We start from the raw sequence: 23,886 nt of genomic DNA on the forward strand, positions 1-23,886 counted from the left end.
GAGACTAAAACTTATAAGTATTTTCCTCTGATAAAAAAGTATTTCGAGACGGCCACTACGAGTGTAATGGAGTCCATACTTATGTACCAGAATATAGTAAACTCATTATTTGAACAGTTCAGCGAAAGATTCAACCATTTTAGAAGCCTAGAACAGACCATTAAAATAATTAAATATCTGGATGTAGTTGTTTACAGTACTTTGGAATTAAAGGATTTCTAATGGATGCAAATTGACAATTTAGAGATGCAACTTGCAGATTTTCAAGGTAGCATTTGGATTCATGTGTTTGTCGACTTAAGGTCGAAACTTGAAAATCTGGAACAAAATCGTCTGAATAATGAAGAAGAGTGCAACTATGAACAAGAAATTTTGAGTGCTTGGAAGAGAGTACCTGTCACTTTTAGCGACATAAAAAATCCAGTGATGGCTTTGCTAACAATTTTTTCATCAACATATTTTTGTGAGACTTTGTTCTCAGCATTAAATAATATTAAAACGAACAAAAGAAACTGAATAACAGATGAAGTTAGTGGCACTTGCTTAGCCTTGAAGTGCACTAAGTATGAACCTGCAATCAAAGAACTAGCAGACAAACTTCAGCACCAAAAAAGTCACTAATTTCTAGTTTTCGTACCATTTGATTATCATTGTTTTTATTATTTTTTTACCTAAATATACGTTGTTTTTCTGTTTTTGTTCATTTTATACATATTTTTGGTTGTTTTTTCTTTGTTAAATGGCATTTAAATATATAAAATAAATATCAAAAATATAAATCTTTTTTTTACTATGGTTGCAAATATCAAAAAAAATTATGACTATTTCTATATGTGACATGGCACCAGAGTTAAGTTAGGGTTTTTCAAAATTTTGACACGCCAAGCTCAAAAGGTTCACCATCACTGGGATAGAGCATGGCCTGCAGACTGAAGGGTCCCAGGTTTGATTCCAGTCAAGGGCATGTACCTTGGTTGCAGGCACATCCCCAGTAGGGGGTGTGCAGGAGGCAGCTGATTGATGTTTCTCTCTCATCGATGTTTCTAACTCTCTATCCCTCTCCCTTCCTCTCTGTAAGAAAATCACTAAAATATATTTTTTTTAAATGGACAAAGGACTTGAATAGACATGTCTCCAAAGGAGATATATAAATGACAAATTAGCTATGACCTGAATGTATTCATGATTCATTCATAAATACTTACTGAGCAACTACTTTCAGTCAATGACTCTTGCATGGAAATTACACTTCCTGTGAGAATAATGAAGAGCCAGGTCTGCCCTGCGGACTACAGATTTCACTCCCTGTCCACATCAGGAAACGGTAAAAGAGAGTCCAGAATCTAAGGCAAAGCCGTTTCTCATGGGAAATCCCTGGAAGCAGAAGCAAGCTTCAAACAATTCTTCTGGCAACACTAGTTGCCTAGATTTTAAGATCCAATAAATAAAACTGTTCTTTAACTTACTATAAGCTTTCCTTCCCCTAAGAACAGAGTCAGTTTATTATTTACTTGAAAGTTCCCCTTTTTCCACGACAAACCAGTCGGCATTGCCAACCAGTGTTTCTTATGCATTAATGTGCATTCTAGGCATCCAGGGTTCTTCACCATTTACAGCGGGGTGTGGGGCAGGACCTGTTTTGCTTTTCTAACAAGCTCCAAAGGGAGGCCCATGCTGCTGGTCCCTGGACCACACTTGGAACAGCGAGGTCATGGATAACAACCGCTAACTATTAATATGCATCCCCTCCCATCCTCCAGTCACAGCTCCACACAGGCCTGCTCTTTGGTGCTGGTTAAAATTGATGTTATCCTACCCAACACTAAATACAAAATTTAACAGATTTTGTCAAAGTAAAAATGTATCCAGGAAAAAAAAAAAGGGAAACGAAAAAAAGAACCTTTTTAAGTTTAGATGAAACCCTATTTCTAATTACAGGGCTTTCATCAAGAAAGCCTAGGGGCAGGATTAGTTTTAAGTTCATCAACTGTTTTCACTCAAGAAAAATTAAGGGTTGCCTGAGTGTGACAGGTACTTAATTGCACCAAAACAGAAAGAAGAAAGATTTTTTCCCCCAGCCCCTTATAATTAAATCCGCATATACTCTTCAGCTTGTGAAAAGTCACATGAGGAAGCTGACTTTTTAAATGTTGGAGTTTTTTCTCTCTTTTTTTCAACTTAATTAAGAAAATGAATCAAATTGTTTTGTTTGGAAACAAACATAGCAGCCCCACAAGGAGAGAATCAGTGCATGGGTGCAAAAGGGGACTTCTTTATACCTCTCACCATCTGTCATAGTGAAAACTCTCCATAATGGGCCATTTTTTTGTTTTTCCCAACTTGTTAAATGAGCAAAAATTATTAAATCTTAATAGATTGATCTACCCTTGTCAAGAGCCACATTAGGCAGCACAAGGCCTTCCCAGAAAGAGATGGCTCTTTCCTGGAAGGTTACTTAGCAGTTTCAAAAAAAAAAAAAAGTGATACATTCCAAGATAACGTTAATGCTTCTAGGAATCAAAAACTATCTGGGGTACATACAGTTTTAGCTGCATTTTCTGAAGATAACTTCTTAAATCTTTACATCAAGAACTGCGATGAGAAAAACTGTATTTACAAGTTTGCTCCCACAAGCTGCAAAAAGACGATTAACTATTGTACTTGGTTTTTCCATTCTGAGAGGTGAACCAGAAATGCAGAGGCTAATTCTCTATCATTAAGTTGTACTTTTTCTTCCACTTTTTCATAATATTTTGGTCAAGCTGTCATCAGAAGCACCGTCCAATCCGACATAGGTTTAAATTCAAGCCTGTAGATGTAGCTGAGATCAAGGTATCAAGATTCCGCAAGTGGCACTAATCCAGTCTCACTTTTTCCCCTAAAACAAATCTAGCTCCAGAGAAGCCCACAAGATATGTAGCAAATTCCTATGTGACCACAGGATCTTCTCACTAACTCTTCTTGTTAATCCTTGAATACTCTCCGGATGGCCAACCGGCGGAGATAGCACTCTGTCCTGGCCCCGCTGGCAAATAGACGACTTGTAATTGTGATAGTCTCTTATTTCTTTCTGTGACTCTAATTGAAGTGGTACTTTTATTGAAGTCTGCCATTTCTTTCTGACCAGCCATGCAAATAATTATATTGTCCAGGATATTAAAGGAAACAGGCCAACCCAAAAGAAAATCAGGCAGAGGCTTGAAGGAATCTGACCAGGATTCTAAACACAGTAACCTCTGCCTCGTCCCTGGCTGCCTCTCTCTCAGGTTTCTGTGAGCATCTGCCTTCCAGGTTTATAATAACCCAAGAGAGAAGCGGAACAGGCAGGATAAGGGATATAGTGAAAATAGGATGGAAAAAAACATTATCTGATTGAATGGATTATGGCGTGTGACCCTGCTTGGCCCTTGAGGGGATGAAAATTTTCCCATCCAAAATCCCCTTACCACCTCTTCTTCCCACTGGCTCCCTGTAGTCCCAGGAACCAGGTCATGGCATCAGAGCATCACCAAAGGATAATTTTCTAACATACTTTTGCTTAGGGACACCCTAAGAGCCACTTTCTTCTGGGAGGAAACTTGGCAGCTGACAGACTCTTCTCCAATATCATGTAGCTGACCAGTAGCTACCTAAGAGCCTCAGGGTAGAACTTAGCTGGAGGATCCCACTTCTTATATATGCACAGTCACTAATTATTTCTCAAAAACAGTCGTTGCACCCTAGCCATTTTGGCTCAGTGGATAGAGCATCGGCCTACAGACTGAAGGGTCCTGAGTTTGATTCCAGTCAAGGGCACATACCCAGGTTGCAGACTAGATCTCCAGTACGAGGCGTGCAGGAGGCAGCCAGTGAATGATTCTCTCTCACCACTGATGCTTCTATCTCTCTCTCCCTCTCCCTTCCTCTCTGAAATCAATAAAAATATATTAATAAATAAACAGTTATTGCTTTCTTAATTTACTCATGAAAACCAGAAAGTACAGCCCCAAGCTCCACGTCCCCAACCTTTACTTCTTAACTTGCCATCCTTCTTCCTGTACAGATAGAAACTTTCAGAAATATTTTCTACCTCTTAGAAGTCCATGTTTTTCAAATGGCAACTAGGATCTAGCTGTGTCCATCCTCTCTCTTCCAGTATAATAGAAGTTCTGATTCAAGAAAGGATCCCTTCCTAGTCTAGCATTAAAAATTCCTTCGTTACATTAATTATACTAATAAAAGCAATTAACAGTTTTCTTATTTGCAAAGTAGAGCCTTAACGACAGAAAGCACCCTTTCTAGTACAAAGAAGGATTTTTCCATTTAAAGGTTCTTCTTGAATAGTTTTAGGAGGCATTAAACCCAGACCTTCCAGAGCCATGGGCCTCTCCAATCCTCTGTCCAGAGCTCTGCGTCAGTCACTGCGGTCCTTCTGCTGGCACGGGAGACAGACCTCGGCTTTCTCCCAAGCCTGTCAACACTGCTCCCAATAACTGCCAGAGAAACCGTATGGTCTCTCCACACCCTCCCCTTGGGGCCAAGCTTATTACCTCCCCAACCTACCAACAGCAGCGCAGAGCAGGAAAGAAGAGCAAGCTTAAGGCCTGGGCTTAGGCTGTTCCTATGTTTCTGCTACTGAGTCACCATCAAGGGAGGTGAGGGGAGGAGCAGAGAAAGGAAAGAGAGAGAAAAAGAGATGTATAGGTGGAGAGACACAGAGAGAAGTTGTATTGAAGAACACTTGGCAAAAAAAACATACAGACTGCTATGAATGAGATTTAATTCATATGAATTCAGTTACTGTATTAGATCAATTTAATTCCACACTTGGTTATCAGAAATGCCCAGGAAATATCTTCTAATTCTAATAGTATTTCCCTCAAAATAATTTCCATACTTAGGTGTTAAACAGGCTTTTAAGAGTATTGTGCCTTCTTGGTGGTGATGGTGCCAGGGGAGTGAGGGGGGTAATTAACCAAAGACTTGTATGCATATATGCATAACCCATGGACTCAGACAATAGGGTAGTAAAGGCCTGGGAAAGGGGGGGGGGAGCAGGAGCGAGCTGGAGGGGGTCAAAGGGGGACATATGTAATACTTTCAACAATAAATAATTACTTTAAAAAATAAAACTCAGCCCGAACCTGTTTGGCTCAGTGGATAGAGCGTCGGCCTGCGGACTGAGAGATCCCAGGTTTGATTCTGGTCAGGGGCATGTACCTTGGTTGTGGGCACATCCCCAGTGGGGGGTGTGCAGGAGGCAGCAAGTTGATGTTTCTCTCTCATCAATATTTCTGACTCTATCCCTCTCCCTTCCTCTCTGTAAAAAAAATCAATAAAATATATTTTAAAAACTCAGGGGTTAAATAAAAGAGTATTGTACCTTCTTTATCAATATCTTCATCTCAGAGGAAAAAGACTGAACACAATCTGGAAGTATTTCTAAAAGGTGTTATTTAAAGGTGGTGTGGTAAGGTAACTTTCTAAGTTAAAGAGAAAAAAATGTTATCTGACCAAATGTTGCCATAGTTTTTTAAATTATTATGACTTTCCTATTTCAAAAAAAAAAGAATTATGTACAATTGTTTTTAACCAAATCATTTCTGATCTATGCATGACATTCAGCCCAGATTCAGAAAGTAGGTTTCCCCAGGAGCCAAATCCCAGCTGGAAAACTATATTGAATATCCATCCCCCTATCTAAGTCTCTTCTATTTTTATTAGAATGCAAACATAAGAAAAAATTCCTTGGCTATCAAAATTTAATTTTGAAAAGAGATACTCATGTGTACTAAAAGACAAAATTGGAGCTTCAAAATTATTTTTATGAGAGAATAGTCACATGAAAGTCCGGATTTGAGCTGGACTAATATTTCCACCCCCTAGTCCTCATCATCCATCCCACTCAGCACCTCATACACTGAGAAGTCCTATTTTTAAAAAATGCCGTGTTGAAGGGACTTTTCTAACATGCCAAGAGACCACAGGCTCTATCTGGTTGGCTTGTCTGTTCCCCATACTTGCCTGGCTTCATTCTGAAAAGATGCCAGAAATAGCATTCCTACAGGATTTCCAGTGCAGAAACCACAAGAATGCTCTTTCTCATGGTATGGCAACTGTGCAACAATATGGCGTCATCTGGAAAATTACAGTCTTGGAGACAAATATTTTTCCCCTCTCCAATGATTTAAAATAGACAGGGTGTCGCCCAAAAATTATGCTTTCCTTTCTCCAAGATGGAGGACTCTTCTTGGAAAGCCCCCCTCGGGGTAATGACCTTTGCAGCTAGAACCCCTGGAAGACCAACCTTGACACACAGAACTCCTTAGACAGTCCTTCACGGATTTGGGAAACTAATCAAAGCATCTCCCCTGAAAATGATGTCATTTTAGAGTAAAATAGTAAATAAGAAATTTTTTTTGACCAGACATGATAGGAATTTATACTTATCATGAACTTTCCATTGAGCTCAAGTTTGTATATTATGAGACGTATCCACATTATTATGGCAGTTATTGACTTTTTGTAACACTTATTTTGGATACACTCTGAACACATGCAAATATAGTAATTCTCAAAGAACTGGTAATTTTATTAAGAGACATAATATACAGGGCATTTTCTAAAATATATATTTTATTGATTTTTTACAGAGAGGAAGGGAGATGGAAAGAGTCAGAAACATCAATGAGAGAGAAGCATCAATAAGCTGCCTCTTGCACACCTCCTATTGTGGATGTGCCCGCAACCAAGGTACATGCCCTTGACTGGAATCGAACCTGGGATCTTTCAGTTAGCAGGCCGACATTCCATCCACTGAGCCAAACCGGTTAGGGCTACAGGGCATTTTTGAAGATTAAGAACACAAGGAAAAAAATTCCAGAATTGTACTGGTGAATTCCATAAAGGCATGTCTACTTGATTCATAGCTGTATTCCCTGTATGTAGGTTGGACCCATCGTAGATACTCAATAAACATGAAAGAAGAAAGAGGAGACAGTGGAACAGAAGGATGAGCAAAGAAAGAATGAAGGGTACAAGGTGGCCGGCAAATGAAGTTTATTAGAAAAATATCTCAGTCATTTGCCTTCACATTTGCCCTTCTCACTGAAATGGGAGTTTTCATGGTGATGGCAAATAAGGCTGCGGGCACTCAGGACACCCACCATTCATCCAGGCTCCCACTCTGGGAGCATTTTTGTTTCTGTTTCTTCCTACATATTATTTGCAATTGCCTCAGGACTATATATGATATCCTTGCTCTCGACTTCCAGAGTCCTCTCTAATTTGGGTTGTATTTATAGGGATAAGACAAAGTTGTTAATGTTTAAAAGGGCATAAATAAGGAAAAAATAACCAAAATTGGGGGGGGGGGTCTGTTTTGTTTTTGAAGAGGAATTTTTACTTCTAAAAGAGTAAGACTTCATGAGAAAGGGTTTATTTCTAAATTTTTAGCCTCTTAGCTACCAATTGCTTCCTGTATTCCTCAGAACCCTCTAATCTCAAACCCTAATGGCTGAGGATTCACTGAGCTCCCACAAGCAAAGATACAGAAGCCAAACTAATTGGAACAAGTGCAACATTAGCTTACCCACAAGCATAGACAAGTGATCATAGAGATAAGGCATTGGAGCCCAGGCCCTCTGCAATGTCACACACACACACACTCCACAAAAGCCACTCAGGCTTCAGATGGCTCCTGGTGTGGGCACTGCCTCCTTGCCTTTAGAGTCAATATCCCCTCTTGGCAGTTTCCCAGAAGGCCCTCTGAAACCTCTGGGGATGACAAGATGAACGGCTCCAGAATGGCACCATCTCAAGCTTTCACCTTGACATCAACAAGGGGAAAAGGGAAGTTGTTTCATGACTGAGAACCAAAAAAAAAAAAAATCAAGTAACCTAAAACATATTTTCTGGCAAAATATACCTTCTGCAAAGCAGTCAAATGATGATAACAGGGTGTGGAGAGATGGAATCAGCAGTTAAGTGGATATCCGTCTGTCACTTAGCCTTCATTACATAGCATTAGCGACCAGCGTTTGGCCAGCTCCCCACTCTGCCTTCCCACATCACCCCACTGGCAAGATGCTTCCCCCAGGCTCATGGCCTCTGGCCACACCACTTTGGCCTGTGGTTCCATCACATCTTACAAACTGTAAAGGGGCTGGACAGTACTTGGATGAGATCAGGGGTCAATTTGGACTGGATTCAGGCCTGGTTCAACAAGGTTTTGCAAAACTTTTCCCTCCACTCCTTCTCCTCTTATTTCTTTACCTTCCTGGTCTTTGTATTTGGAGCAGCCTTTTTCTACCCACAGATCCAGATAGCTTCTCTTTTCCTAAATTCTTCTCGCCCTTCCCATATCCCAAAGTTGTCCTTCCTCTGTCTTCTCAATGTTTCCTCTCTTGCAGTACTTATATTTCTTTAAAACCAACATGAATTGGCTGCAAGCAAAATAAACAGATGCATCTAACAAAATCATAAATCACCAAGTCGGACAGTGAGATCCTTCCCAACACAGGAAACCATCTCTCAGTTGGTTTCAGAGAAGGAGATAGAGAAACAGAACTTCAATTTCACTTAAATGCCCTGTTCCCCTAACTAGACCTCTGGGATTAAATAGGAAGCATGCTAGACAGAGCACATATTGAGACCGAGCATATATACAGCGAATCAAAAACCTCTTACTTCTATGTACCTTACTTAATAAATACGGAAAATACAACTCAGACTTCCTGAAATTATGAAGAAATATTGAAAACGACCTCCATGTGCTTGGGGTGATAAAAATAGTCACACATTAGCGCTCACCAAAGCCATTGTTCAGCCAAAGTGCAACTTTCCTCATAAAGACGAAGCTGCCACACACAAACATATACACACACAGATAGACACACAGACACACCACTCCAGTTCCACAATACCAGCCGCAGAGAGTGGCACTCTCATCCACCCAGCTTCGCAAGCCACACCCAACTGATCATCAACTTCTGCTGAGTATGCCAACTAAATAGTTCTCATTTCCTTTTATTATTATTATCTTAAGTTTTATATATGTCTCCTTTTCCCCTAATTGACCCCCCACCCCACATTCCCACCCCGGGCAAGCCCCCACCGCCCGTGTCTGTGTCCATTGGTTATGCTAATACGCATGCATACAAGTCCCTTGGTTGCTCTCTAACCCCCCTCTCCCCTGCCATTTGTCTCTGGATCTATTCTTGTTCATCAAATTATGTTGATCATTATATTCCACATATGAGTGCTCATTTCTATGGTCTCTCCCCACTGCCACCTTTGGCTAGTCTAGGTGTCAAATTCTTTCTGTAAAGGGTGAAATAGCAAATATTTGAGGCTTTATGGGTCAAACAGTCCTATCACGACTACTCCACTCCACTATTGTAGTGCAAAAGCAACCACGGAACTACGTAAGTAAATGAACGGGTGCGGGTAGATCCAACCCACAGGCTACAGCTAGCTTGCTGATGACTGGTGTAGGCAACCAGCATCTCTCATCTCAATTACTGCAACAATACATGTAACTGGTCTCCTATCAGGATTAGCATCTCTCCCTGCAGTCAAAGAACTTTCAAGAACATAAACATGAGTAAATCACTCTGCTGTTAGAAACGCTTCAATAGTTTCCTATTTTCCTTAAGCTAAAAGTGAGAATCTGTAACAGCCCATTCAGGCACTCCTGGATAAGGCCCTTACTTCACACTCTATGGTCCAGTCCTATAGAACGCGTATATTTGGTTGTTTCTCATACACACATCAAGCTACTGCTTGCTTGTGAGCCTTCAAGCAGGCTGTTTCCTCTCCGAGTGGAACACTCTGTTTCCTATATCCCACCCTCCTCTTAAAAGGTATTTCCTGATAGATGTTCTCTGCCCACCATACTAGACCAGACGACACTCCTCCTAAATGTCTTCATGGCACCTTGTCCTTTCATCATTTTTCACCATTAGACTTCGTTTAATTGTCTATTTGCTGCTAGACCATAAGCTCTGGGGGGCAGGAAGTACATCTGTTTCTTCAGCAATTAGTATAGTACCTGGCATCGGATGCATGCAAAATAATGTTTGATAATGAATGAATGAGAGCCCAAAGTAGCATAGTAAATGATCCAACTGTTCAGTAATATTATACATAGGTCAGTGGTCGGCAAACTCCTTAGTCAACAGAGCCAAATATCAACAGTACAACGATTGAAATTTCTTTTGAGAGCCAAATTTTTTAAACTTAAACTATATAGGTAGGTACATTGTTATTAACTTAATTAGGGTACTCCTAAGGCTTAGGAAGAGCCACACTCAAGGGGCCAAAGAGCTGCATGTGGCTCGTGAGCCACAGTTTGGCGACCATGGAATAGGTGATTACTTATAAGAACAGTAAATAGTAGTTTTACAAAGTTAATACTCTCTGGTAATGATGAATAATTTACTCTTTAAAGAGATTACTATATAACCCAATGAATAGGTAAAATATTCATAGTAGTTTATTAAAATTATTAATCACTTTAATGTATGTATATCTTTACTAACATTTCTTCCTATATATAACACTCTTGCTCATTACTGTCCTCATATGTGAACAACAAGACATGGAGACATTCATTATGCCCTCACTAGATCAATGGTGTTACTATCATTGACTCCTTGCTATTTGCATAGGCAAAATAATGCCACTCCAAGCCTTTTTAACAATCACAGGCATAAGAGTTGCAAAACTCTTCAGGGTACTAGAAGCCACTTGTGAAAGTAAAATTTGATAAGAAAGGAAAAGTGGCTCTGGCCGGTTTGGCTTGGTGGATAGAACGTCGGCCTGCAGACTGAAGGGTCCCAGGTTTGATTCCAGCCAAGGGCACATGCCTGGGTTGCGGGCTCAATCCCTGGTGTGTGGTGTGCGAGAGGCAGCCGATTGATGATTCTCACTCATCATTGATGTTTCTACCTCTCCTTTTTCTTCTTCTCTGAAATCAATAAAGAAATATTTTTTTAAAAAAAAAAAAGAAAGGAAAAGTGATCTCTTAGTCGTTCTTGGCTCTCTAGAGCTGAGCATTCTCAGCTTGATGTGCATTTTTTTAAAAAATATATATATATGTTTATTTATTTCAGAGAGGGATGTGCATTTTTAAATACCCTCCTAAATGACTCCAATATGAATCCCCAGTTGAAAATCAGTTCTGAACAGTGACTTCTCGAGGACAGAAGCTGTGACCTGTTCTGTTCATTGTTTTATCCTCATAACTTGGCCCAGAGCCTGACCCATAGTAGGTTCTCCATGAATATTTACTGAACTAAACATAACGATTATTATCTTGGGTGACGATAATTAGTGAAAACTTTTAAATTCATACACATTTGTGTTATTTGGAGTTTTTTTAATGAGCATGTATATTTCTTTTCTAACCAGAAATTAGATAAAAAGTTCTTAATTTACATGTAAATTAACTTACATAGAATAAATCTAAGTAAACATGCATTAGTAAGGCACAGATTTAGATTCATATGGAAAGTACTTCGAATTATCATAAGATAATTCAAAATTAATAAACTATATCAGAAAGAATAAAACACTATAAATATAAAAACTTCTAATAAATGCAACCATGAAACAACACCTTCCTGAGCCCCACCTGCAAGGCATCCTTGCTCACTGTACATTAGATCAAGTAGCAGTTAGGTCTATGCCTCATGTGTTCAGTATCTTGAGTACCGTTCCCACTTAGTAACTTAGAGGAAAACTCTATAAAAATAAAATAAAAATTGAAGTCTTTCCCCTCCAGGGCCAATACTGAATAGCTTACATTCAGACTGCTTATACTGCTACTCCTTTCAAGTAACCCAGGGTTATGCCTTACACCTATGCACACTGATAGAAGATTAGAAATTACCCCTACAAAATCACTTGCATACTATGAGATGTTTTTATCCCAGTGGGATGAGCCACCTTCTAGCTGTATTCTCTTTCATTTTCCTTGCTCTTTTGATCCTGGTTACTGTTTTCATCTTTCCATAATTCTAAGTTAATTGATTTTCCAATCTGTTTTTCCTAGAAACAAATTTAAGATGTGTTCACACCAAGTCGGGCATTTAATGGCTCTCTCCGGGGCCACACCCAAAACCACTACCACTTCATAAAAAGTTGCTGCCATTACCTTCTCACCATTCAGGCTGTTTCTCAACTTTGCCACTCATTCTTTGTTTTGGACTTTCACTCTAGCCTGATCTCACTGGTTTTCATCTCATTATCATGTGCAGATTTTTCACTGGCCTCCCAGCCCGTTGAAATGAACAACTCACTTGGAAAGTTGGCCTCGGCTTTGTCTTCTGCCTAAAATGCTGCATCTTGGATTAACACCCCCTAACTCCACACATGCAACCTATGGTCAAAAACTATGCGTGGCTCAGGCCGGAATCCCCGGTAGGAACCCATTCGGATCACAGGAACGAGGCATCAGGCTCGATTCCCTCTTGTCTAGGAGAAATGATGAGATCATTTGGAAAAAGTAATCTTCGAAATGTGACTATGTTATTTCATCTGGGTTCAAATTTTTCCTCCTAAGCCATATTTTGTCACTGAATGACCGACCACTGTCCCTCAGAAACACTCTGGATTTTAATTGATAAAAGAGTTTACATTAGAAAAAAGATTAATGAACACAAAACAGAGAGAATTCAATGCTCCCTAAACCCACTTGAGGCCCACTTTGGGGGTTAGACTTTGATGGTTAGGCCTGTGTGTTTGATCTCTTAGGAAAGATTGGATGACTTTGGGAAATAATGTGGTTTTTTTTCCTTGGGACGGCCCATGCACCTTTGAATCATTTCATGATCCAGTCAGTACTTATTGTCTATTATGTGTGTAGTATAGCCCCAGATTTCTCCATTTTCACCTCTGATAGATACAATATATTAAGACAATGAGCCAGACTAGACCAAAACTATATTCCTCGTGGATGTAATCTATGAGCTGGTTGGGGGACAGGAGGGACACAAAGATAAAACTTTAACGTGCCCTAGGATAATAAGAACCTGTGAGATGAGCTCTGAGGGTAGCAACCCAGCTCCTCATGAGATGTCATGGTCTAAATTGCCTTTGCCAGTTCCTTAGCCTCAACCCTCCCCATGTGTCCTAGTTGGAGGTGGTCTTGGATTCTGCTCCACAGGAGCCGTAGGGCAAATAAAATAGAGATAGTTAACAGCACTTGAATGCTCAACACACAACCCCCTATTAAGACACAGAAGTTTAAAATCGGGGGCCTTCCAGCTGGGCTGAGTACAGCTGTTGTACCCTGAGTCCATGCCATCTCTTTGAAACAAAAAACAAAGCAGCAGTAATAAAAATAAAATGTGTACTTAAAAAAAAAATGTTGGTCCCTTCCCACTCATGTTTATGTATAAACCAAACACCAGCAAAACAAACTGGTGGTTAAACTGGCATTTTAGTTATGAGCCATTGCATTAACCAAACAAGCTATGGGGCACCCACAGGCATCTCTTATTTTTAAGGTGCTGGATGGCAGGAGGGTCCAGGTAGGTGTGCAGGGATCCTGCCACCTCCACCCTCCCCACAGAAATTAATGTTAACAAAAATCAGACAAGAGTTTAGAATCTTCGGGAGGAGAAACTTCCCCCTAAGCTCAGACGTCAAAACTGTTTGGGAGAGAACAGAAACTCTAAAGCATGACTTTATGGCTGGATTGATGCTATTTTAAATGACGGCTTCCCACGCTGGTCACTTCACCCAGCAAATTCTCATTTCCCCAAACCAAGCCTTTTTGCTTACAGGAGCTACAAATGGGTCCATACCTCTGTGAAAACCTGTTCTTTCTGATTCGGCATTTGTTTTTGCAGGCCACTGCATGAGGGGATTTCCTAACTGACTTAGGAAAATGTAGCTCAAGTTGATGAAACCATGTTCTGCTTGTTATTAGGCCCAGAGAGCTGGAGAGAAAGTGTGACAACCTTCGGCTGTCCACAGCTGGCCCTTGAAAAACAGCTTCTTGGGATGAAATACAGCAGTGGTGGCAGCGCCTGGCCAGAGGCATTCTGGGAAGGCACCTGCGTGGAGGCAGAAAGGAAGAGGGACAAAAGGATGAGTTCTTGGAGGAAGTGAATCTGTGGTTTAGACTGGTGCAACCAGTCCCATTTGGGTTAAGAAGTCAATGGAAAAATGATCCTTCCTCAGTTACTTTTATTTTGTTTTTGTTAAAATTTTCTTTTGGAAAAATTAAACATCTGGACCTCTTTATGGAAATAGCTGTTATGGTCATCGGAAAAAAAAAGATATATTTTTTTCATAGAGTTTGAATCAATTTGGTCAGGGAAGGCCTGGGGTGTAGAAAGCCCCAACTAGAGTGGCTGCTTCGCCAGCCTTTGAACACTTTGCAAATAAGCTTTCTCAGACTCATAGACACAGAAATCAGATGGATGGTTGCCAGAGGGAAGGGGGTTGGGTTAAAAAGGTTCAGGGATTAAGAAGTACAAATTGGTAGTCACCAAACAGTCACAGGGATGGAAAGAACAGCAGAGGGAATATAGTCAATAATCCTATATAATAAAAGCTTAATATGCTAAGTGTCCGACCGTTCATTTGACTGTTCAACCAGTCGCTCTGATGCACAGTGACCACCAGGGGGCAGATGCTTCAACTGGTAGGTTAGCTTGCTGCTGGGGTCCAGCTGATCTGATCGGGACTGGGTGAGATGGGCCAGACACGCCCTGGAGCCCTCCCCATGTCCCTCCCCGGCCCTGATTATGCACCGGTGGGGTCCCTCAGCCTGGTCTACACCCTCTCGTAATCTGGGATCCCTCAGGGGAAGTTGGAGAGCTGTTTTTGGCCCGATCCCCGCAGGCCAGGCTGAGGGACCCCACTGGTGCACGAATCCTTGTAGGGAGCCTCTAGTATTGTAATAACTATGTACCGTGTCAAGTGGCTACTTGAAATACCTGAGGGAAAACTTTGTAAACTATATGATTGTGTGACCACTATGCTGTACACCAGAAGCTAATACAAAATAATATTGAATGTGAACTGTAATTTGAAAACAGAAAAGAATCTTTCTGCTGAGTACATTCTGCAACATTGGAGCACAAAACATTTGTTCCACAGTCTTAGCAGGCAGCCTCTATCAGTGGTCTCTAACGGGACTATACCCAAGAAAGAGAGGGCACTCCTCCCCTAGGGAGGGAAATCCCTTTTGGGTTTGAAGTTGTGTGTTTGTGTTGCTAAGTTGCTGGCATAAAAAAATTTCCCCCAAAGTTGATGTTTCATATTTGGGAAGGGGAAAGGAAATGATGTATTTGTGCTATTTTTCAATCAATCTTTCTTTGCTGGAGCACATTTTTTTTTTAAGGAAGACATATGTCAGAAGAATTTCCTATCTTCTCACCACCATTATTTTGCCCTGCCAGCTTGGCTCAGTGGTTGAGTGCTGACCTATGAATCAGGAGGTCATGGTTGGATACTAGTCAGGGCACATGCTCAGGTTGCTAGCTTCATCCCCAGTAGGGGGTGTGCAGGAGGCAGCCAATCAGTGATTCTCTCTCATCATTGATGTTTCTATCTCCCTCTCCCTTCCTCTCTGAAATCAATTAAAATATATTTTTTAAAAAAAAAAGAAAAGAAAAGAGGTTGTGGAAGAGTGGCTTTTCTACGATCCACAAGTACTATGCTCTTTCTTCCTGAGAGTATGGTTTAAAGAAAAGGAGTTGCCTTTTTAAAACCCTCCTAGTTGGAAGCACAGTGTTTTCTTTAACTCTGGATTCTGATCAAATCAGAGGTCCCCACCCTGCAGACCGATTTTGGAGCCCATTTTAAGAACCGAAGTCTTCACTCTTTAACCCTGAGGTAGAGAGGGTCTCACAAGTAAGCTCCACAAAGACAGGAAGCATTCACATTCTCCTTTCTCTGCATCTCCTGAGTGCCCAGCACACAGCAAATACTCCCTAAAGTTTAACCTAAACCCACACGTTTAACTTACTCTGGGTAATCAAAGGCACAAAACTTCATATATGGAATCTCATAATTTCATTTTTGTTATTTAACCTTGTCTCTGAAACAGAAATGGTGGGAGCACATGAACCCATGTTTTTCCTCTTGAAAGTTTCCCATTGATTAGTTTGAGATCATATAGATTGCCAAATGGCCTAATATTATCTTTAACCAAAGGCTCTTATTTGCTTGTGATTCTGCTACTTAATTTCATTTTTTCAGATTTTCAGTGTGTAAATGTGGCCTATTAAACTGCAAATGTAGCCCAGCCTGCGTGTCTCAGTGGCTGAGCATCGACCCATGAACCAGGAGGTCATGGTTGGATTCTCGGTCAGGGCACATGCCCAGATTGCAGGCTTGATCCCCAGTGAGGGGCGTGCAGGAGGCAGCCAATCAATGATTCTCTCTCATCATTGATGTTTCTGTCCTTCTCCCTCTCCTTTCCTCTCTGAAATCAATAAAAATAAAAAATATGCAAATATTCCTGGGGAAAATAACCCCATATTCATAATATCAATAATCATTCCTTAAGCTGAGATGGATTGAAAAATGGCTAAGTGCCAGTCACTATGGGAAGGAGTGAGGTTGGGGTGAAAAGAGAAATGGGGCAGTACAAACGGGCCAGGTGTCAGAGTACCAGGGAGCAGAGAAGGCCACTTGAAGGGGAAACAGAATGGTTTCTAAAGCCCAGTTTCATATAATTTACACTTTTCCTAATTGACAGCTGTGCTAGAAGCCAGTCCTGCTCTTGCCCACAGGGGATTCATATGAAACACTTTGAACTCCTTGGAAAGAAAGATTTTAGTAAATACAAAATAGGATTATCATTACACCTGTTTCCAAGAATAGATGAGGGACTTTTTATCCAGGTGTCTATTATCTATTTGTGTCTTCTGGGTCAAGAAGTTTCATTTATAATTCCATGTCTGTTTTGAAAGATTATAGCCAGGTAGCATTGAGGGAATATGGCATAGGATAAGACAAAGTATAGCAGCAGATGAAAAAAGGATAGAAACAGGTTATACATTTCAAACGATTCACCTTCAGAAGGCCAGAAAGAACAGACAGTTTGCCTTAGCTTAGATCCTGAAACAGGGATTTGAATGCAAGTAGTTCTTCTGGGAGGTGGTCCCAAGAAGGACGAGAGGTTAATGGGAGAGGACAGGGAAGTGCCCAAAGTCAGTAGTGTGTAATCAAGCAGCTTACCACCGTGGGCCACCGAGGGTCAGCCCTGCTGGGTAACTCTGGATCCGAGGGTGGAATATGCTCAAGTCATTCCAGATGAGGAGTGAGGAATCTGGGGTATTTACCTCCCAATGCCCACCCTTCATGGCTAAGTGCTGCTCGCAGAGACAATGAACACCCTGCCCTCTGGCCTGCCTCACTGAGGACTGGGCCAGAGCCACAGGTGCTCGCAGGTGGGGTGTACTGGGATGGTAAGTGCTGGTAGAGGTGGTGGGGCAGGAGGGCATCCAGAGGCAACTACAGCCCACGAAAGTCATGATAAGGCCCTGTGGACACTTACAGCGTCATACACAAAGCCATAAGCAATCAGTGTGCCATATCAATTTAGGATCTTCAAATTCCTAAAGAAGTTGGTGGTGGGAGCGGGGATGTGTGTGTCTTCTCCTTGAGAAGCTCCTCTACTTACCTGGCTTCAACTGACATTGCAGCAATGACTCCTAAATCTGCTTCTGCAGTCTGTAATTCTCTGTGGAATCCTGGTTCCACGACTCTAGCTGCTTAATGGCATCTCCACTTGGAGAAGAGTGCCTCAAACTCCCCCGGGTCCTTCATACCAAAATTGTCAGTGTTGGAACTCTGCCTGATGTTACTATCTCTTTACTTCTAGTTCATACTTCCCAATGGAGTTGTTATCATATTGTGCTGTAGTAATGTATATATTCATCTCGCCCACCATGCTGGCACTAACGGACAGGTACCATGTCTTAATTCGGTGTCCCCAGAAGCTACACAGTCGGCTTTCAACAAATAAAATATTAAAAAGGTAAATTAACTGAAGGCCTTTCCTATTATTTTTCTAGAAAGAACTGCCCAGGGAAATGAGGAATAAAGGATAGAGGGTGCGGACAGTAATAGAGAGAAGCAAGTCTGCTTGATGGGGAGAGCAGGGAGAAGGAGGAGAAAGGGGGATGGGCTGTGTGCACATGCGTCTGTGTGTAAATATAACTGGGTATGTTCCAGAGGCAGAGATAAATGAATTGAAGGTAAGAAACAGCAAAGAGCAAATGAGCACTGCTCCCAAATCCCAAGTAACCTTCAAAAAAATTGTCCCCAAACCTAATTGAAATTATTATATAGGTAATTCATAACAGCCCAAAGCACTGATATACTTTGGGGAACTATTAATGCCCAAATATCCTCAAATTATTTTTCCTAAAACAATGGTTTCATCATGTCACCTCCCACTCAGAAACTTTCAATGGTTCCCCAATGGCAGAGGTTAATATCCATATTCCTCAAAGTGTTCTTTAAGGCCCTACCTAACCAGTACTCCAAAGAGTCAACTCTCCAGAAATGTCTTCTTGTTCCTGTCTCTGTGATTTTTCTTAAGCTGTTGTCCTTTCCCCGTTTTAAAAAGATTTTCCTTGTCTCTTCAACTATATAGATTCTAATCATCTTTGAAGACTCCAATTAAGACTTTTCTGCCCTAACCCTTTGCTCAGTGGATAGAGCGTTGGCCCACTGACTGAAGGGTCCCAGATTTGATTCCGGTCAAGGGCATGTACCTTGGTTGCAGGATCGATCCCTGGCCCTGGTTGGGGAAAATGCAGGAGGCAATCAATGTGTTTCTCTCTCTCTCTCTCTCTCTCTCTCTCTCTCTCCCCTCTCAGAAATTAAATTAAAAAAGAAAAAGAGAATGGAGGCTGGGTGAGCAACTAAGAATGTCTGCAGAGAGAACCTGGCTAGAATCTGGCTAGAGAAACTGGCTAGGCTGCTGATCAACTGAACGCTGTCTCTGTGTCATTCCTTCCTTGCCGACTCCATCCACACCTTTGGGAACCCCTGGACCTGCTGGGGTTGGACCCCAACAATTACCATATTGGACAGCACAGACTTAGGTAAATAGAAGTTATTTTATGAAAACTGACTTACAAAGAATGTCTGCAAATCACCCTCCCACCCCACAGTGTGATGGATTATTCTGAACACTTAAGTATGAGTTCCCCCTGGATTATATTATAAACCTAAGATAGACATTATTTCTATGCATAAGTACTCTATGTCTTAAAATACATTCTTGATGTTTCATAAAATGTTTACTAATTTCAAAAATCAGAATTTCATATAAAACATCCACTCTTCATTTTTAACCAACCGGACTTGGAGTAATAAACTGTGACTCTCAGAGGTCGCTGCCCAGGCCTAGAGTGCTCCTGTCTTTAATGTGAGTAATGCCCCTGGCCTTGGCATACTGCTTTACAACTTTATATTATCAAATCTGATTCTCTCATAAAATCATACTGATAAAGAAACTGATGCAGAGCTATGGATGGATATGCCTAGCAACCCATGACTAAAAACTACTGGGCCCAAAGCTAGAGTCCAGATCTTCTCCTAGGAGAGGGGAAGTAGAAGGAAATGGAGTTTGGAGGCCACCTGACCTGGGTTCGAATGCCACTTTTGCACTTACGCTGTGTAACCCCCCGAAGTGATTCACCTCATCCAACCTCAGTTTTCTCCTTCATAAAAGGGAGTAACAGAGGGGTCTCCCACACAGTGATGGAATAAAGACAGAGAAAGTATGTGAAAAGTGCCTGGTGCTCAGTGGGCTCTGGTTAATAGATTTTCCCCCCCAACCTTTTGTCTCTTTCCAAAGTGACCTGCGGCCCACAGAAGGGTCAGGTAGGGTGGTCACTTGGAGAGGCATTCACTTAGCCTGGTAGCTGCAAAAGCAAGACCCCTGGCCTCTCCATCTGTCTCTTCCGGGCCCCCCCTCCAACAGCACTGAAATCAGAGGGAACTCTCAGTTTGGGCTTCCTGGATGGTTTACTAGGGCCGTAGGAGGACTTTAAGATGATTCTCATAAAAGCTGTTTTCCTTGTGATTAAGTTGTATTTGCCTGTTAACTGTGTGGTAAACAAACCCTCAGCTCCCACCTCATGGCTCTCGCGGAGCCGCGTGTTAATTGGGACTTGGAGGGTAGCGGGTTGGCAAGGCTACCGGGGACAGGAAGCCAAGAAGCCCAATTTGGTTATCAGTTCTGTTGACATGAGCTGAGCCATATGTGGTTGTGTGGCATGTCCAGCAGGTCTAGCAAGGGTTTTCCCAGTATGAAAGGCCTGCTGTTCCAAACGCTTGGCCTGGAGTCAAACAAGGGCTTCAGATCAGGATTCTCACTGCTTCAGCCCATCGGCTCCACTAGCTCCATCCCCCGCTTGGTCGCGGGAAGGGCAAACCAAACGTGCCTGGTCCTATACTTGGTTCAGAGCTGAGTGAAGGAAAGGCAAGGAATGAAATGAGCTGCAGCTGGAGGTAACCTACCGCTCTTACCACCCCACCACAACCCAACCCAGGCAGAAAAAATAGCCCTTTTCCTGCAAGAGGCATATGCAGCCCTGAAATCCTCTCTCTCTTTGCCACCTATCAGGACTGAACTCAGACACACTGGATCCCTAAAAGAAGGCTGCCAGGGGATACAATGGGTGGGAGAGGCTTGCTGGGAATTCTTCCCAGCCAGTGGATACATGACTTAAGAAGAAATTGGGGTAGTTTCCAATGTAACTTGCTACCCCTCCCCCAGGGGCAATCACTGTCAAAAGTGATTTATCTTAAACATTTTGTAGCATTTTGTAATTATTTTAGCCAATGGTGTATGTGCATGCCTGTGTGTGTGTGTGTGTGTGTGTGTGTGTGTGTGTGTGTGTGTGTGTGAAAGTGTGTATGTGTGTGTGTGTGTGTGTGTGTAAGAGAGAGAGAGAGAGAGAGAGAGAGAGAGAGAGAGAGAGAGGTGTGTGTGTTTAATCATTTGCGGTTAAGTCTGCATTCACAAGAGCCTTTGAGTTCAGTTGAGTCCGACCGCCAAACCCACACCCAAATATTTTGTAGATAACAGAAGAGCCATTGCCGGGTTATGTTTGTATGTACACAGACAAGCTCTGTGGTAGTGTGGTGAGGACCCTGAAGTGGGACTTGGGATGTGAGGACTTTGCAATAAGAGCTACAGCAAGTCATTCAGCTGCATCTCAGAGAACCAATGTTGTTAGAAACTTCCACGAAAACATTTATTCTGCTTCTTAGTAAATGAATACAATTAAGCACCTAATGGGTGCTGTTATTGAGTGAAATGCTGTTAAACAGGGTTAATGTTTATTATTAGGTTTAGGGTTGTTCTTATTTATACTCCACCTTAAATGCTTATGCTTATAAGACTAAAAGCAATTATGCCAATATATTAACTCTGGTTAATTCTGGTGGGTAGGGAGGAGTATAAGTGGGAGTTGTTTTTCTCCTTGTACTTCTCAATAGTTTAGACATTTCTACAAATAAGTAAATAAATTTAAATGCTTACTATATGAACGAATGAATGAATTTACTTGAAAATAGGCCTAGCTTCTGTTTTCAAAATGCTTCAATTCCTAAAGAGATAGGGTAAATAACAATATCCCCAAGTATCTGTTTCTATGGGCTTTTTGTATTTGTTTGCCTTCTACTTACTTTTCTTTTTAAGGCTATTTGAAGAATGGGGGGGGGGAGTTGGCATAGCAGTGAGTGGGGGAAAGAGGTTGAAAAGTGGTAGAGAAGAGAGGAAAACCTGATGATAATTATTTAGTTTTAATAAGTGGCTTCATTTGAGGAACTTGGGAAGTTGCAGATGGGCAACAGAGGCTGCTGGCTGGTCATATTCAAGGGTAAGGGATATACCACATAAGACAACATTCACTAGAATGTAAGCTCCATGAAGCCAGGGACACTATTTGTCCCCTGCTGAATCTCCTGAGCCTAGATAGTGTTTGGTACATGAAGCATGCTAAACAAATAATATTTAAATTACATGAGAATCTGCCCAGCTGGTGCAGCTCAGTTGTTGAGCATCAACCTATGAACCAGGAGGTCACGGTTTAATTCCTGGTCAGGGCACATGCCCAGGTTGTGAGCTCGATCCCTCGATCCCATGCAGGAGGCAGCTGATCAATGATTCTCTCTCATCATGGATGTTTCTATCTCTTTCTTTCCTTCTCCCTGCCTCTCTGAGATCAATAAAAATTATTTAAAAATAAACACCAAAGCCCTACATACAAGCCAAAGAGACTTGCATACTCTCCTTCTTGCTTTTATTTTGGTTTAAAAGTGGTTCTAGGGTTATCCTGACTATTGCCCAGAGACTGGGGAGATGACTGGTTCATTGCAAATTGGTTCTCCTCTCTCTCAACCTACACTTTGCAAATGGCTTCAAGTTAAATCTTTATCTTAATGAACTTGACAGATTATTTCAATCTGAACAATCTAGATAGAGAAACATGTAAGGCTTTATAACCTCTTTAGTCAGTAGAATGTGGTCAGTTATAAGTAAATGTAAAACCATACAAGGCTAAGCTGTCAGAAATATGATTGAAATATTTAAAATATGGGCACCCCATCACCTGGTTTCCTAGGCCCTGGGACACAGGAGAACATTCTGCAGTGGCCCTCTGGTGTGCTTTTTCTTACTTAAAAGGTCTTGCCTGAGCAGTTCGAGTTTGTGGGGCCCTTATACAATGGACATGAGGCCCACTGTTATGCCTTTAATAAGTCCCCAGGACCTCGCTTTGAAGTGATGACTCAGAATATTTTGTCAGGCCAACTAGGCCATAAAAATATTAAGTGTGGTTTTAAGCAGTAAAGGTTTTTATTATCCTTCTCACTTCCTGTCATGAAGCATTGCATTAAATCGTACTTAAAAGGGATTAATGACCTGCCTGCTAGGTTTCACAAGAAATTTACTATTATAAATAGTCTAGAAACATTGATATTAACACTAGGGTTAGTAAAAACGTTGGAGGTACTCAAAAGATAATCACTGACCTGAATCAGGGGATTTTAACATAAAAGCATGATAATGTTGGGGTGAAAATTCACTTGAATTTGTTTTTATCCAGAAGTTGACAGACTTCATCCTGTCGTCATGGAATTGTTAAGGCTACCATCAGAAAAGGACTGGCATGGCTCAGTGGTTGAGCGTCAATCTATGAAGTAGGAGATTAGGGCTCAATTCTCAAGTCAGGGCATATTCTGGGTTTCGGGTTGGATCCCCAGTGTTGGGCGTGCGGGAGGCAGCCAATCAGTGATTTTCTCTCACCACTGATGTTTCTCTTTCTCTCTTCCTCTCTGAAATCAATAAAACAATTTTTAAAAAAGAAAGAAAAGGAAAAATTCCTTGTGTAGAACTTTTGATAGCTCAGCAGCGCAAGGTATTTTGTTCCAGCTGGTTGTAACTCAAGGTAATTAGGTTACTTCTAGGTCACCTAGCTGACAAAATTGACAAACCCCTTTCCCTTGCCACTGTCTGTTTTTTTTTTTAACTTTCTTTCATTTATATTAAATATATTGGTGTGGCATTGGTTAATAAGATTATATAGGTTTCAGGTGTACAATTCTATGATACATCATCTGTATATTGCATAGTGTGCCCACCACCTAAAATCAAATCTTTTAAAACTGCAGCAAGGGAAAAACATCATTTCCTATCTTCATTATAATTGTGTAAGACTTAAAATTTGCCTACCGAAACAAATTGAAAGAAAAAAACCACATAGTCATATCAATTGATGCAGAGAAGGCGTTTGATAAAATTCAACACCCATTTTTGATAAAAACTCTCAGTAAGGCGGGAGTAGAAGGATCATACCTCAACATAATAAAAGCCATTTATGACAGGCCCACAGCCAGCATCATACTCAATGGACACAC

The 23,886-nt window shown here is 41.3% G+C and overlaps 1 long non-coding RNA gene across 1 annotated transcript; it reads right to left on the minus strand.

Annotated features, from left to right (window-relative positions):
- Window positions 1-30: 30 nt before the first annotated feature.
- LOC107182318 lies at window positions 31-19,244 on the minus strand. Its single transcript, XR_001513047.1, has 3 exons — window positions 19,234-19,244; window positions 8,952-8,955; window positions 31-318 (listed from the first exon to the last, which is right to left on the minus strand). It is a non-coding gene; the product is annotated as an uncharacterized LOC107182318 (long non-coding RNA).
- Window positions 19,245-23,886: the final 4,642 nt, after the last annotated feature.

The sequence above is a fragment of the Myotis davidii genome, unplaced genomic scaffold (assembly GCF_000327345.1).
Source record: "Myotis davidii unplaced genomic scaffold, ASM32734v1 scaffold535, whole genome shotgun sequence".
Lineage (NCBI taxonomy): Eukaryota > Metazoa > Chordata > Mammalia > Chiroptera > Vespertilionidae > Myotis > Myotis davidii.